The 15748-nt window shown below is 42.2% G+C and overlaps 1 long non-coding RNA gene across 1 annotated transcript in view; it reads left to right on the top strand.

The window, feature by feature from the left end:
- Positions 1-641: 641 nt before the first annotated feature.
- LOC125486154 overlaps positions 642-15748 on the top strand; it is a 91697-nt gene continuing 76590 nt past the window's right edge. The window contains exon 1 of the long non-coding RNA XR_007264840.1: positions 642-770. This is a non-coding gene — a long non-coding RNA (uncharacterized LOC125486154). The remainder of the gene's footprint in view (positions 771-15748) is intronic.

Below are 15748 nucleotides of genomic sequence, written 5' to 3'. Positions count from 1 at the left end.
TCAAACACTCCTCTGAGCTTGGTTGGTTTTTATTGTCTTGATTGTTAAATTGCAGGAAGTCCAGGAATCATGTAAAGCCTTAAACACAAAAATCACTTTAATAAAAATCTAAATGAGCAGTTTCCAAATGTTCATAGAAGCTCATCAGCAAAAATAGGATGTCAATGTACATAGTCTAAGATCCCCTAAAGAAAAGGAGATGTTGGCAGGTTGTGTTGTTTCCTTAACTTCCTGCACCATCCCAAAATACATGAACTGTTCTCATTTAAATTTTTTCCTGTTCTTCGGCTGGTAATGTTCACCATGTTGACTGGTCTCAGAGTTAACCATTGAATGTAATGGGAGAAATTACAAATGTAAGTTTATCTTTGTACTTAAAGATTCCCTGATTTTATAGAATCTCTGCAGTGTGGAAGCGGGTCATTTGGCCTAATCGAGTCCACACCAACGCTCTGAAGGGAATCCCACCCAGATACACTCCCCTACCCCATAACTCTGGATTTCCCATGGCTAATCCACCTAGCCTGCACACTACAGGCAATTTAGCCAGGCCAATCCACCTCACCTGCACACTTTTGGACTGTGGGAGGAAACCGGAGCACCAGAGGAAACCCACACAGATACAAGGAGAATGTGTAAACTCCACACTTGTAGTCGCTTGAGGTTGGAGTCAAAACCAGGTCCCTGGTTCTGTGAGGTAGCAGTGCTAACCACTGAGCCACCGTGCTGCCCTTCTACCATCCTCCGAAAGATGAAACAGCTAAATAAAGGTAGGTGTTAGAAAACACAGCCTATAGGCTATCAGTGGGCCAAATGTAGATAGGCCAACAAGAGGCAAGGCCACATTGGATTTGGTACTGGGTAATGAACCAGGCCAGGTGTTAGATTTGGAGGTAGATGAGCACTTTGGTGATAGTGACCACAATTTGGTTACGTTTACTTTAGCAATGGAAAGGGATAGGTATATACCGCAGGGCAAGAGTTATAGCTGGGGGAAAGGCAATTATGAGGCAATTAGGCAAGATTTAGGATGCATCAGATGGAGAAGGAAACTGCAGGGGCTGGGCACAATTGAAATGTGGAGCTTGTTCAAGGAACAGCTACTGCGTGTCCTTGAGAAGTATGTACCTGTCAGGCAGGGAGGAAGTGGTCGAGTGAGGGAACTGTGTGTTACTAAAGAAGTTGAATCTCTTGTCAAGAGGAAGAAGGATGCTTATGTAGAGATGAGACGTGAAGGCTCAGTTAGGGCGCTTGAGAGTTACAAGTTAGCCAGGAAGGACCTAAAGAGAGAGCTAAGAAGAGCCAGGAGGGGACATGAGAAGTCTTTAGCAGGTAGGATCAAGGAAACCCTAAAGCTTTCTACAGGTATGTCAGGAATAAAAGAATGACTAGAGTAAGATTAGGGCCAGTCAAGGACAGTAGTGGGAAGTTGTGCGTGGAGTCTGAAGAGATAGGAGAGGCGCTAAATGAATATTTTTCGTCAGTATTCACACAGGAAAAAGACAATGTAGTCGAGGAGAATACTGAGATACAGTCTATTAGACTAGATGGGATTGAGGTTCATAAGGAGGAGGTGTTAGCAATCTGGAAGGTGTGAAAATAGATAAGTCCCCTGGGCGGGATGGGATTTATCCTAGGATTCTCTGGGAAGCCAGAGAGGAGATTGCAGAGCCTTTGGCTTTGATCTTTATGTCATCATTGTCTACAGGAATAGTGCCAGAAGACTGGAGACTAGCAAATGTTGTCCCCTTGTTCAAGAAGGGGAGTAGAGACAACCCTGGTAATTATAGACCAGTGAGCCTTACTTCGGTTGTGGGTAAAGTGTTGGAAAGGATTATAAGAGATAGGATTTATAATCATCTAGAAAGGAATAATTTGGTTAGGGATAGTCAACACGGTTTTGTGAAGGGTAGATCGTGCCTCACAAACCTTATTGAGTTCTTTGAGAAGGTGACCAAAGAGGTGGATGAGGGCAAAGCGGTTGATGTGGTGTATATGGATTTCAGTAAAGCGTTTGATAAGGTTCCCCATGGTAGGCTATTGCAGAAAATACGGCGGCATGGGATTGAGGGTGATTTAGCGGTTTGGATCAGAAATTGGCTAGCTGTAAGAAGACAGAGGGTGGTGGTTGATGGGAAATGTTCATCCTGGAGTTCAGTTACTAGTGGTGTACCTCAAGGATCTGTTTTGGGGCCACTGCTGTTTGTCATTTTTATAAATGACCTGGATGAGGGCGTAGAAGGATGGGTTAGTAAATTTGCAGATGACATCAAAGTCGGTGGAGTTGTGGATAGTGCGGAAGGATGTTGCAGGTTACAGAGGGACATAGATAAGCTGCAGAGCTGGGCTGAGAGGTGGCAAATGGAGTTTAGTGCGGAAAAGTGTGAGGTGATTCACTTTGGAAGGAGTAACAGGAATACAGAGTACTGGGCTAATGGTAAGATTCTTGGTAGTGTGGATGAGCAGAAAGATCTCGGTGTCCATGTGCATAGATCACTGAAAGTTGCCACTCAGGTTGATAGGGTTGTTAAGAAGGCGTACGGTGTGTTCGGTTTTATTGGTAGAGGGATTGAGTTTCGGAGCCATGAGGTCATGTTGCAGCTGTACAAAACTCTGGTGCAGCCATACTTGCAGTATTGCCTACAGTTCTGGTGACCGCATTATAGGAAGGATGTGGAAGCATTGGAAAGGGTGCAGAGGAGATTTACCAGGATGTTGCCTGGTATGGAGGGAAGGTCTTATGAGGAAAGGCTGAGGGACTTGAGGCTGTTTTCGTTAGAGAGAAGAAGGTTAAGAGGTGACTTAATAGAGACATACAAGATGATCAGAGGATTAGATAGGGTGGACAGTGGGAGTCTTTTTCCTTGGATGGTGATGGCTAGCACGAGGGGACATAGCTTTAAATTGAGGGGTGATAGATATAGGACAGATGTCAGGGGTAGGTTCTTTACTCAGAGAGTAGTAAGGGCGTGGAATGCCCTGCCTGCAAAAGTAGTAGACTCGCCAACTTTAAGGGCATTTAAATGGTCATTGGATAAATATATGGATGATAATGGAATAGTTTAGGTTAGATTGGTTTCAGATTGGTTTCACAGGTCGGCGCAACATCTGGGGCCGAAGGGCCTGTGCTGTGCTGTAATGTTCTATGTTCTATGTTCTAATAACAAAGTTTGAATATTTGTTTCTGTCAATGGGGAAAGAAACTTTCATATTTCAGCAATGTATATAATTGATGTATATAATTGACTCACTTCCATTCGGGTGATTTTGAATGAGATTGCAGCAGAATACACTCTTGGAAACGGCACAATTCTATCGAATTAATCACTACATGGTACAGGGAAGACACCTTATCGAACCAGTCTTTTTCAGTCACCACACCAACTTCCGAATTCGGTCAATAAAATGCAAGAATTTAGATCACGTTGACTCACAACAAGAGGTTTGGGTATCAGGTTAAATTATTTAAAGCTCTTGAGAAATGTGCAGATAGCTCAAGTGAATTCAATTTGTTTTGCATGAAAGGAGTATTTAGTCAGGAGTATTTAGTCGGTTCTTGAAATATCAAGCTACATACTAACTTTGTAACAGAGGCAGTTACAAAATGTACTAAATACTTACACAAGTTATAGAAATATTAAGTGCATCTCATATATAGTTCTTTGGCAGTAAAAGCTTTGGATGTAACAATGTGAGAAACAATTCCATGTTAAAAAAGGTCGAATTAGGGAAATTCAGCTGAAATTGTTTTTACGTGGTTATGATGTGGTTATAGTTAAAGGTCAGTCATACTCCCAGGATGTTGTGAGAAGGCAACAGCCAATGAACTGCATTGTCAGCTGCTATGAAAGCATTAGTGGTGCCACACAAGAAGCTGCCTTAAGAGAATATTCTATGAGTTTGATTTTATTACATTTCTTTCATTTGTTTATTGCTTCTGCTCTTGAGATTCTGTGCATGTTCCAATAATGCTCAGGGTGACTCTTACTTTATCTCTGTTATGAAAGAATTGGTTATACTAAAGTGAAATACTTAACCAGAAGGAACAAGTTCAACTTATTGTGCATCCACGGACAAAAGGAACAAAGTAATTTACTTTCCAAAATGTAAATTGCCCATGATGTTTCTTTATCATGTGGCACAGTAATGGTTACATCAAGCTGGTCTATGCTCAACCTTAGAGGCTTGTCGGGAGGTGATGGCCCTGTGGTATTATTGCTAGGTTTTTTTAAATCCAAAGGCACAGGTAATGTTCTGGGGAACTGGATTCATTCCCCACCATTGCAGATAGTGGAATTTGAATTCAAAACAAAAAATAATCTGAAATTAAGAGTCTAATGGTGACCATGAAACCATTGCTGATTGTTTGGGAAAAACCCACCTTGTTCACGAATGTCCTTTAGGGAAGGAAACAGCCACACTTACCTGGTCTGGCCTACATGTGACTCCAGACCCACAGCAATGTGTTTGACTCTTAACTTCCCCCTAAGTAATGAATGCCCACAACCCACAAACAAATAAAAAACAACTCTTTAAAAAAATGAACTTTTTTCCTCCACTTGTGGTCTGGAAAATGTCATAAATATTATAAGTAGTTGCCTTGAGTATTCACTTGGCTGTGCCGGCTCTTTTGCAAAAATCACCCGATTATCAGCCTAACTGGCACAAGCAATGATATTTAAGTTGCATTCATTGCAAATCAGATTTTGCTTTGCATCAATCTTAATTTAAGGATAGGAGCAGGGCTGAATCAATCGTCATTAAGAGGTTGCATTATTAACACACATTTGCAGGAAATTCTAAAGGTTAAAGCAGAACATTTGGTGCAATGACACTAACTTGTATGTTTTGAAAGATTTTGAAATTTTTCTCCACTGAGAAACTATATTTTGGCTTCAACTAGATCTGCAAGTTAAATCATTAAGTAATTTAAAATTGGGTGATTGGCACTGCTTTAAATTCTATATTTTTGTGTAAACTCTAAGCTTATCAATCTTTATCTTTTACAAAAAGGTTTTTATTTGCAAAACTATACATTATTCATAAAACAAAGTTACGTACATACACAGTTACTGAAGCATTTCTGTACCGTATTTGCACATGAAGAAGAAACACACTTTGGAACAAAAACAGAACACAGAACATAGCACATAAAACATTACAGCGCAGTACAGGCCCTTCGGCCCTCGATGTTGCGCCGACCTGTGAAACCAATCTGAAGCCCATCTAACCTAAACTATTCCATTATCATCCATATGTTTATCCAATGACCATTTAAATGCCCTTAAAATTGGCGAGTCTACTACTGTTGCAGGCAGGGCATTCCACGCCCTTACTACTCTTTGAGTAAAGAACCTACCTCTGACATCTGTCCTATATCTATCACCCCTCAATTTAAAGCTATGTCCCCTCGTGCTAGCCAGCACCATCCGAGGAAAAAGTTGCTGGAAAAGCTCAGCAGGTCTGGCAGCATCTGTGAAGGAAAAAACAGAGTGAACGTTTCGGGTCCGGTGACACTTCCTCAGAACTTTTTACAACATCTGCAGTTCTTTCAGTTTTTAAACATACTTTGGAATTTGGCATTCCCCAAGAGGATCCAATGACTGAATAGACCCCCATTGTACTTTGGCCGAAAGACTTTAGATGGTGGTCTTTCCCTACTGTGCCTTGGAGGCAGCTGCCCCAAGCTTAATGGCGTCCCTCAGCACGTAGTCCTGGACTTTGGAATGTTCCAATCTGCAACACTCAGTCAAAGTCAACTCCTACCACTGGAAGTTCAGCAAGTTTTGGGCAGACCAAAGAGGGTCTTTCAGGCGAAGTCAATGTTTGTCTTCATGTGCGTTCCGGGGAACAGCTCTTTGAGCCCAGAGTCCTGTGTCAAAGGGCTGCTCAGGATGAATATCATTTACAATGGTGCCCAATTGCATTGTTTTAAACACAGGAACAAAAACAAAGTCAGAGATAGTAAGAACTGCCAATGCTGGAGTCAGAGATAACACAGTGTGGGGCTGGAGGAACACAGCATGCCAGGCAGCATCAGAGGAGCAGGAAAGCTGAAGGGTCCCAACCTGAAATGTCAGCTTTCCTGTTCCTCTGATGCTGCCTGACCTGCTGTGTTCCTCCAGCTCCACACTGTGTTATCTATAACAAAAACAAAGCTGCTGGAAAAGCTTAACAGGTCTGGCAGTATCTGTGAAGGAAAAAACAAAGTTAATGTTTCAGGTCCGGTGAGCTTTTCCAGAAAATTTGTTTTTGTTCCTGATTTACAGCACCCGCAGTTCTTTCGGTTTTTATTTTGCATTGTTTTAAATCTTGATATGAAAATAGGTTGGTGTAGAAAGTCAAAATGAAAGACACACTTCAAATTGGGTGTGGTTTCTTGCAAAGTACAAGAATTGCTGATTATTTGGAAAGTGGAAAATCCAATCTGGACTCTTTGACAATGATCATTGAAAGCAAAACATCCAAGGGACAGTAAAAAAGTATGACTCGAGTTCAATAATTTTAGGGCCTAAACTCTCCCATGTCCTAGCCTCTTACCGCACACATCAGGCCTTGTTATCACATACACAACAACAACAGTTCTGAGGAAGGGTCACCGGACCCAAAACTTTAACTCTGTTTTCTCCTTCACAGATGCTGCCAGACCTGCTGAGCTTTTCCAGTAACTTTGTTTTTGTTCCTGATTTACAGCATCCGCAGTTCTTTCGGTTTTTACTTGTTATCACATAGCCTGCAATTACGCACTAACTGTTGTTAGGCACTTACAGTCCCCATTAACAGCTATTCACCCTCCTAGCCAGATTGTTATCAACTCCTTTGTCCATCCAACTGCTCTTCTCTCTCTTCGGGCTCTATCCTTTATCCTATCATTTATTCCCTACCCCATCCCGCTCCCTATTTTTTGCATATAAACTTACGTTTACCCCACTACCCTCAGTTCTAAGGAAGGGTCACCGGAACTAAAATGTTAACTCCGATGTTTCTCTTCACAAATATTTCCAGACCTGCTGAGTATTTCCAGCATCTTCTGTTTTTGTTCCTGATTTACAGCATTCACAGTTCTTTTGGATTTTATGACTTTTAACATCAAGTTTGGCATTTTGAGAGTTTCTGCTAAACCATGCCTACGCTGAAGAAATATATCAAAAAAAATCCAATAACCTGTGACTTCACAGTTGCATAAATAGCAGGTTTTCAACTTGGGAAGTACAATAAACTGCCATTAGTAACAGAACTGTGCAATGTTCAGCTGTACAATGTGCAATTAATGTCATTAACAGCTGATTTTTGAAATCTTTTATAAAATATGAAGGTATAAAACATATTCCATTTGTGGCTATCCTAGTCAAACTTTACTGTGGCTCATGACTTAACAGCTGTCATGGACCAAAGCATTCTTGTGGTCAGCATTTGCCATTCGACACAAATATCTTCCTTCTGCTTCCTATGGGACGGCCATTCTTGTACCTGACATAGTTACCAGTTTTGTTCTGCACTCTCAAAAACTAGCAATGTCTTTCATACATTTGTAAGATAGAAAGGTGCAATGAAAAATTAACTCATTTATGTTTCCAAATGCTGTGATCATGTCATTATGTTCTGGAAATTTTTAGAGAAAGATCTGCTAAACTTTTTAAAAAATGCAATAGCTTTATATCTAGTTTTAACTAGGCAAGAAACTAAAAGCATGGTAGTTACGAGTTAACTGACTATACCACTGCCTTCTTGATGTGATTAGAGGGATATGTAAAATGTCTCTCCAGGAGTTAAAATGTAAATTGGGCATTGACCAGAAACAATGCTAAGAACCGAAATGTCTCTGGAACACTAATAACTTTTAACACACATGACTTACCATACGGCACCTGATAAATTGACCATCCTAGTTTGCTTGCTAAGAATTATTTAAAGAAATGCAAGCTGGTTAGACAGAGATTCCATCCTGAACTATCTAAATCACCACACATCTTTTGGGTAGTGAGGTACAGAAAGACAGAGTTACAGAGAGATTTTGGAACAGCTTGTAGTGTGATGTAATTGACTGGGCAGCTAAAAGTATCAAACCTGCAAAACCAGAAGGTAGGAACTTTCTCTCTTAAATCTGTTGTTTTACAGGTTCCCCACATTAGAAAAACAGCAATTACAAAACTATCTGACTACAAAAGCAATTGCAGCTGCTGAATCTGACTTCAAGGTTTTTTTTTGCTTCAATAACAAAAGCAACAACAGGCCTCAATTGTATACCATAAAGACTTATTCAGACTTTATTTTGTATTTATAAAGTTATTTTCTAACCTTTTGGGAGGATTTCTCTCGATCTTCCTATTCAACAGGATCAGTGCTGTTTCTTGCATTTTTGAAAGTCCTTATGCTGTCCCTTACCTCTTTAGTCGTCCATAGCAGATTATTCTGTTAAGTGAAGCTTTTCCTTCTTGGGTATAAACTAGCTTTGGTTTGTGATGGAAGTATATTTTTATTTCAAAATATACATTATTCACAAAAATATCTCTTTGTATGTATACATTGTCACAAATGCAGTTTGGTTCTGTACTGTAGCATATCAAGTAAACACACAAATATTTGAGGTTGACTCTATACTAACAAACCAAAGGCATCTCTTACACATACAAGACTATATTTACAGGTATTGAGGCACTACTAGGGTCTGAAAACTGAACAGACTCAAATCAGCAAGAAGACCTCAGACATTGTGATAAAAATTTCCTTAAACATTGTCCTCTGTTCTTCAGTTGTGTTATCCATTAGCAGATTGTTCCAGTTTACTGAGATAGTAGGAACTGCAAATGCTGGAAAATCTGAGATAACAAGGTGTAGAGCTGGATGCTCCTATGATGCTGCTTGGCCTGCTGTGTTCATCCAGCTCTACATCCTGTTCCAGTTTACTGTCGTCTCTGTTTCATCTCGTTAAAGTGAACCTTACCTAAATCTGAAACTCTAGTAGGTGATGCATGCTTTTCACTTTCAAATGCTACATTGGAACTTAATATTGTTATGATCACTATTTAATGAATTTTCACACACAATTAGGTTACTAATTAAATCTGACTCATTGATCAAAACTAAATCCAGTATTGCTTGTCCCCTTGTTGCATCCAGAACAGATTACTGTAGGAAACTATCCTGGACACACTCCAGAAATTCAGTACTTTTCTGACAGATGCCTGTAAGCCTCTCCCAATCTATGTTAGAATTAAAATTCCCCCATTTATACTACTCTGGCTTTGCGACATAGTTTCCTTATTTACTGCATTTAAAGAATCCAACATTTCAGAGCTGCTACCAGTGGGTCTGTATACAACAGAAAGCAACTTTTAGGAGCAAATTACTGCAGATGCTGGAATCTGTACTGAAAACAACAAATGTTGGAGATCACAGCGGATCAGACAGCATCATTGAAACATTAACTCTGATTTTTTTCTCCACAGATGTTGCCAGACCTGTTGAGCTTTTCTAACAACTTCTGCTTTTGTTCCTGATTTACAGCACCTGCAGTTCTTTTGGTTTTTAATGAACTTACGGCTTTTCCTGTGATGTTACTGTTTTCACTTTTTCTGATCCCTCAGTCTCCTCCCCCGCTGGTTCCTATCTCTCTCTTTCTCTCTTTCTCCGTCTCTCCAGGATCCCAGGCAAGTGTGTAGGCCTGCAACCTCAACATTTGATTCTTATTTCCTGTTCAGTCTCAGCATGCTCCCTCACTGGTTCCTCTTTCCCCTTAAATCCCAAATTCCCTAAGACCTTACTTTGGTACTAGAGAGCAGAAATACTCACCAATGAGAAAAAATGGAGAGACTGATCACCTTCTTCCTCCATTTCCTAACTCCTTGTTTCACCAAACTCCAGTTACACTCTAATGCAACAGAAGTACACTCCAATGCAGACCAAGGAAGCATTTTGAAGACTCCCTGAAGGCTTATCTCAAGAAATGTCAATGTAGTGATTGTAACAATGTCAGCCAGGTGGACCTCATAGAATATGAGTTCCCTGATTGGGTTGTTAATCTGATCCAATCAGGGAGTCCTGGCTGGCAGATATAAAGAGGAGCGTCAGGGGTTCTGCTCACTCTAGGAGCCGGCTCTGAGCTAGCTGGGTCAATATACTATGCAGGTGTAAAGTAACGGGTAACTTGGTGATGGGATACTAGCCTTCGTGGAAATATGTCAGTCAATGCCTGGGAGATGCTTGCTCAGAAGAATCTAACTTGGAGGAAGCTCCTGTATAAATGGCCACAAATCTTCAAGTACACCCACAGTAAGAGGAAGTATGGAAAAGGAACAGGAGAAAGGAATGCCCACAATTTCGAGCTCTTAGAAACATTTGCCAAATGTGTGGTTGGAGATGTGACTCCAGGATAGTCATGCATGGTCCTACAAAACCATGACCAGTGACATGGAGTTTCCAGAATGGACAATCATTCTTGTCAGTGAATGATTTTGTAAGCTGCTTTGTACCATTTTCATTGGAAAAAAGTGTGTGCGCATGTGTGTGTGAATATAGTGAATATACTGTGTATGTGTAGGGCTTGTCCTTAGGGGATGGTCATTTTAATATGTTTATGGTGGAAGCTAGAGAAGTGCAGCATCATGAGGTGCAGGATCATGGGCTTGTGGTAGGGTCTGGTATTGAGGTATCCGTCCTTGATGGAGATGTGTGTGTCCAAGAATGAGACTGATTCTAAAGTGTTATCTGTGGTAAGTCTGATGATGGGATGAAACTTGTTGACATCCTTGCCATGAGTCTAAAGGAAGAAAATGTCATCTATGTATCTGGTGTATAGTGTTGGTTGGAGGTTCTGTGCAGCAAAGGAGTCTTGTTTGAACCTGTGCATGAAAATGTTGGCACATTGAGTTGCAAATTTAGTCCTCAAGGCTGTTCCGTGTGTCTGGATGAAGATCTGGTTATCAATGGTGAAGACGTTGTGGTTGAGGATGAAGCAGATGAGTTGTAGGATGGCGTCTGGAAATTGGCAGTTGTTGGTATTGAGTACTGAGATTGTTGCGGCGATGCTGTCATCGTGGGGGATGCTGATGTAGTGCCAAAACGTTCATTGTGACAAGGAACGTTCCTGGTATGTCTGGTCCGTGGGTGCTGAGTTTCTGTAAGAAATCTGTAGTGTTGCGACTGAAGCTGGGGTTTCCCTGTACAATGGGTTTCAAGATGCCTTCAACCATGCAGGTGCTATGACAGCAGATGAATGGATACCATGCAACAATCACCCAAAAGGCGTGTTCTCTCCCAGTGGGGGATCACTTCAGCGGTTAAGGGCACTTAGCCTCCAATTTTTGGGTAAGCACCCTCCAAGGTGGACTTTGAGATACATAACAACGCAAAGTCGCTGAGCAAAGGCTGACAGCCAAGTTCTGTACCCATGAGGACGGCCACAACTGTGACCTTTGGCTCATGTTGTGCTGCATGTGACCCACCACACTATATAGTCCCAAAACATCAGCTTTCCTGCTCCTCTGATGCTGCTTGGCCTGCTGTGTTCATCCAGCTCTACACCTTGTTATCACACTATATAGTCTCTCTCTCTCACACATACACACTCTTTTTCTCAACACACACGTAGACACACACACACACACACACACCCTCACACACATACATTCCCTCACAATCTCACACTCTCTCTCGCAAGCACACACACACATATAAATCTATGGGGTGAATTATTTCATCCAAAATGTTTGTGTATTTGCAGATTTATTCTATTTTGTTCAAACAAATAAAACTAGCCTGACTCCTGGTTAAAACACAAACAGATTCTAAACAAGGCCTAACACCTAAAATGTATCGTCTGACCTGAGGTGTCACCTCTTGTATACATTGATAAAACCTTTAATTATCAAGGACTTGAAAGAAATTCTGGGATTTGCATTTTAATCAATAGAAACCTGTGTTGCCTTTCTCACTGATTAAAAATTTAACAGGAGGTGGTCAGCGAGCCATTTTAGGGTTGTTACCTTTCTGCTTATAAATTCTACGTCGGTGTACCTCTTATTCCACACTACACCTGAGGAAGGAGTAGAGCTCTGAAACTTGTGTTTTCAACTAAACCTGTTTGACTATAACCTGGTGTGGTGTGATTTCTGACCTTGTCCATCCTAGTCCAACACCAGCACCTCCACATCATTGATATTGTCCAGGTCTTGTTGCATTTCAACATGGATTGTTTCAGTATCTGAGCAGTTGTGAATATTGCTGAACATTGTGCAACCATTAGTGAACCTCCCCACTTCTGACCTTATGATGAAGGCAAAGTCATTGGTGAAGCAGCTGAAGATATTTGGGCCTGCAGGCATAACCCTCAGGAACTCCTGCAGAGATGCCCTGAAACTGAGATGACTGACCTCATCCCAAAATCACCACCTTCCTTTGAGACAGGTATGATTCCAACTATCTGGGATTTTTCTCCCTGATTCCCATTGACCCCAGTTTTGCTAGGGCTTCTTAATGCCATATGCAGTGCATGTGGCATCGGATGTCAAGGGCTAGTATTTTCACCTCACCTCTGCAATTCAGCTCATTTGTCCATGTTTGAACCAAGGCTACAGTGAGGTCAGGGGCTGAGTGACCATGTTGGAACCCAATCTGGATGTCACTGATCAGCTCATTGCTGAGCAGATGCTACATGAACAGCACTGTTGATGACGCCTTCCATCAGTTTATTGATGGTTGAGAGTAGACTGATGGGGCGATAATTGCCTAGTTTGGATTTGTCCTTCTTTTTATGTGCAGGTCATATCTGAACAATTTTCCACATTGTCAGGTAGACGCCTGTGTTGTAACTGTACAGAAAGAGCTTGGCCAGGGGAGTGGTAAATTCTGGAGCAGAAGTTTTCAGTACTGTTGCTGGAATGTTGTCAGGGCCCATAGCCTTTCAGTATCCAGTTTCTGCAACCGTTTCTCCATACCACGCATAGTGAAACAAATTGGTTGAAGACTGGTATCCGTGATTCTGAGGAGGGTGAGATGGATCATCCACCTCATTATTTCTGGCTGAAGATAGCTGCGAATGCTTCAGTTTTATCTTTTGCTGTGCTGGGCTCTTCCATCATTAAGGATGGGAATATTTGTGGACCCTCCTCCTCCAGTGAGTTGTTTAATTGTTCACCACCATTCATGACTGGATGTGTAAGGACTGCAGAGCTTAGATCTGATCCACTAGTTGTAGGTTCACCTAGCTCTGTCTATCATTTGCTGCTTATGCTGTTTGGTGTATAAGTAGTCCTGTTTGGTGGCTTCACCAGGTTGACACCACATCTTCAGGTATATGAGGTGCTGCTCCTGGCATGCCCTCCTGCACTCTCCATTGAACCAGGGCTGATCCCCTGGCTTGATGGTAATGGTTGAGTGGGGGATATGCCGGGCCATGTGGCTATAAATTGTGCTGGAGTACAATTCTGCTGCTGTTGATGGCCCACAGCGCCTCATGGATGCCCAGTCTTTAGTTGCTAGATCTGTGCAAAGTCTGTCCCATTTAGTACAGTGATAGTGCCACACAATGATAGAGGTTATTCTTCTCAACACGAAGGTGGGACTTCATCTCCACAAGGACTGTGCAATGGTCACTCTTACCGATACTATCATGCACAGATACACCTGTAGCTGGCAGTTTGGTAATGATGAGATCAAGTATGTTTTTCCCTCTTGTTGGTTCCCTCACCACCTGCTGAAGACCCAGTCTAGCAGCTATGTCCCTTAGGACCCGACCAGCTCGATCAGTAGTACTGCTGCCGAGCCACTCTTGGTGGTAGATGTTGAAATCCCCCGCCCAGCGTATGTTTTGTCCCCTTGCCACCCTCAGACGTGTATCCAAGCGTTGTTAAACATGGAGGAGTATTGATTCATCAGCTGAGTGAGGATGGTGTATGGTAATCAGCAGGAGGTTTCCTTGCCCATGTTTAACCTGAAGCTATGAGACTTCATTGGGTCCAGAGTCAATGTTTAGGATGCCCAGGGCAACTCCCTCTTGACTGTATACCATTGCAGCACCCCCTCTGCTGGCTATGTCCTACTGGTGGGCCAGGACATATCCAGGCATGATGATGGTGGTGTCTGGGACATTGTCTGTAAGGTATGATTCTGTGAGTATGACTATGTCAGGCTGTTGCTTGACTATTCTGTGAGACAGCTCTCTCAGTTTTGGTACTAACCCCCAGCTGTAGGGTTGACAGGGCTGTTTTTAGACTATTGTCTTTTTCTGGTGCTTCGGTGGTCCATCAAGTTTCATTTATTTGAGACTTTTTCGCGATTATTGCAATTGGCTAACTTGGCCATTTCAGGGTGCAACTGAGATTCAACCACATTGCTGTGGGTCATTGAATCCCTATAGTACGGAAACAGGCCATTCAGCCTATCAAGTCCACACCAACCCTCGAAAGAGTCTCCCACCCAGACCCACCCCTCTCCACTAATCCAACTAGCCAGCGCATCCCTGGACACTGTGGGTAATTTAGCATGGCCAGTCTACCTATTGCGCACATTTTCAGACTGTGAGGGGAAACTAGAGCATGGAGAGGAAACCCACACAAACACTGGGAGAACATGCAAACTCCATGCAATCACCCAAGTGTGGAATCAAACCTGGGACCTGGATGTTGTGAGACAGCAGTGTTAACTACTGAGCCACCGTGCCACCCTTAAAAATCTGTAGTCATATGTAAGTTAGACCAAGTGAGGATGGCAATTTTTTTTCCTATAAGAACCTTATGTGAGCCAGATGGATTTTTCTGACAATTGACATTGGTACATGGTCATCTGTAGATTCTTATTTCCACATTTCTTTATTGAATTCAAATTCCAGCATCTTATGTGGTGGGATTTGAATCCTGGTCCCTAGAAAATTACCTAATTGTTTGGATTAAAAATCTAGAAACTAATTGATAATTAACTAACAGAGGTTAATGACAGTATGAATTTGCACCTGGCAAACTCCTACAAATAGCAATGCGATAATGACCACATAATCTGATTATGATGATGTTGATTGAGGAAAAAATATTGTTGAGGATTTCCAGAGGCAATTCCCCAAATCTTCTTCAAAACTAATGCCACAGAATTTTTACATTCACTAAGTGAAAGATGGGCTTGGTCAAACATGTTACCTGACAAACAAGACCTCCAACAGTGTGGCATTCCCTCAGCACTGACCCTCAGACAGTGCAGTGATCCCTCCGCACTGACCCTCCAATAGTGCAGCGCTCCCTCAGCGCTGACCCTCTGATTGTGTGGCACTCTCTCAGTACTGACCATCTGACAGTGCAGCACTCCCTCAACACTAACCCTCAGACAGTGCGGCACTCTCTCAGTACTGACCCTCAGACAGCTGACACTCCCTCAGTACTGAGCCTCTGACAGTGCAGCACTCCCTCAGTACTGTACCTCTGACAGTACGGCACTCCCTCAGTACTGTACCTCTGACAGTGCAGCACTCCCTCAGTTCTGTACCTCTGACAGTGCAGCACTCCCTCAGTACTGTACCTCTGACAGTGCAGCAATCCCTCAGTACTGACCCTCTGACAGTGTGGCACTCTTCCCACTCTGACCCTCCAATAGTGCAGCACTCTGTCAGTAACTGAAGTATCAGTTTTCAATTACTAATCTGTTCCTTATTATTGTGCCGTGTTACTGAGCTACTGCCTGAATGTCAGGTCAATCTGAGATTATATGTTTTTCCCTCTCAGTTAATTTACCATTCTCTCTCAGTTGCAATTGACTAACCATG

The sequence above is a fragment of the Rhincodon typus genome, chromosome 2 (genome assembly GCF_021869965.1).
Source record: "Rhincodon typus isolate 14 chromosome 2, sRhiTyp1.1, whole genome shotgun sequence".
Lineage (NCBI taxonomy): Eukaryota > Metazoa > Chordata > Chondrichthyes > Orectolobiformes > Rhincodontidae > Rhincodon > Rhincodon typus.
This window is presented reverse-complemented; position numbering and strand designations above follow the sequence as displayed.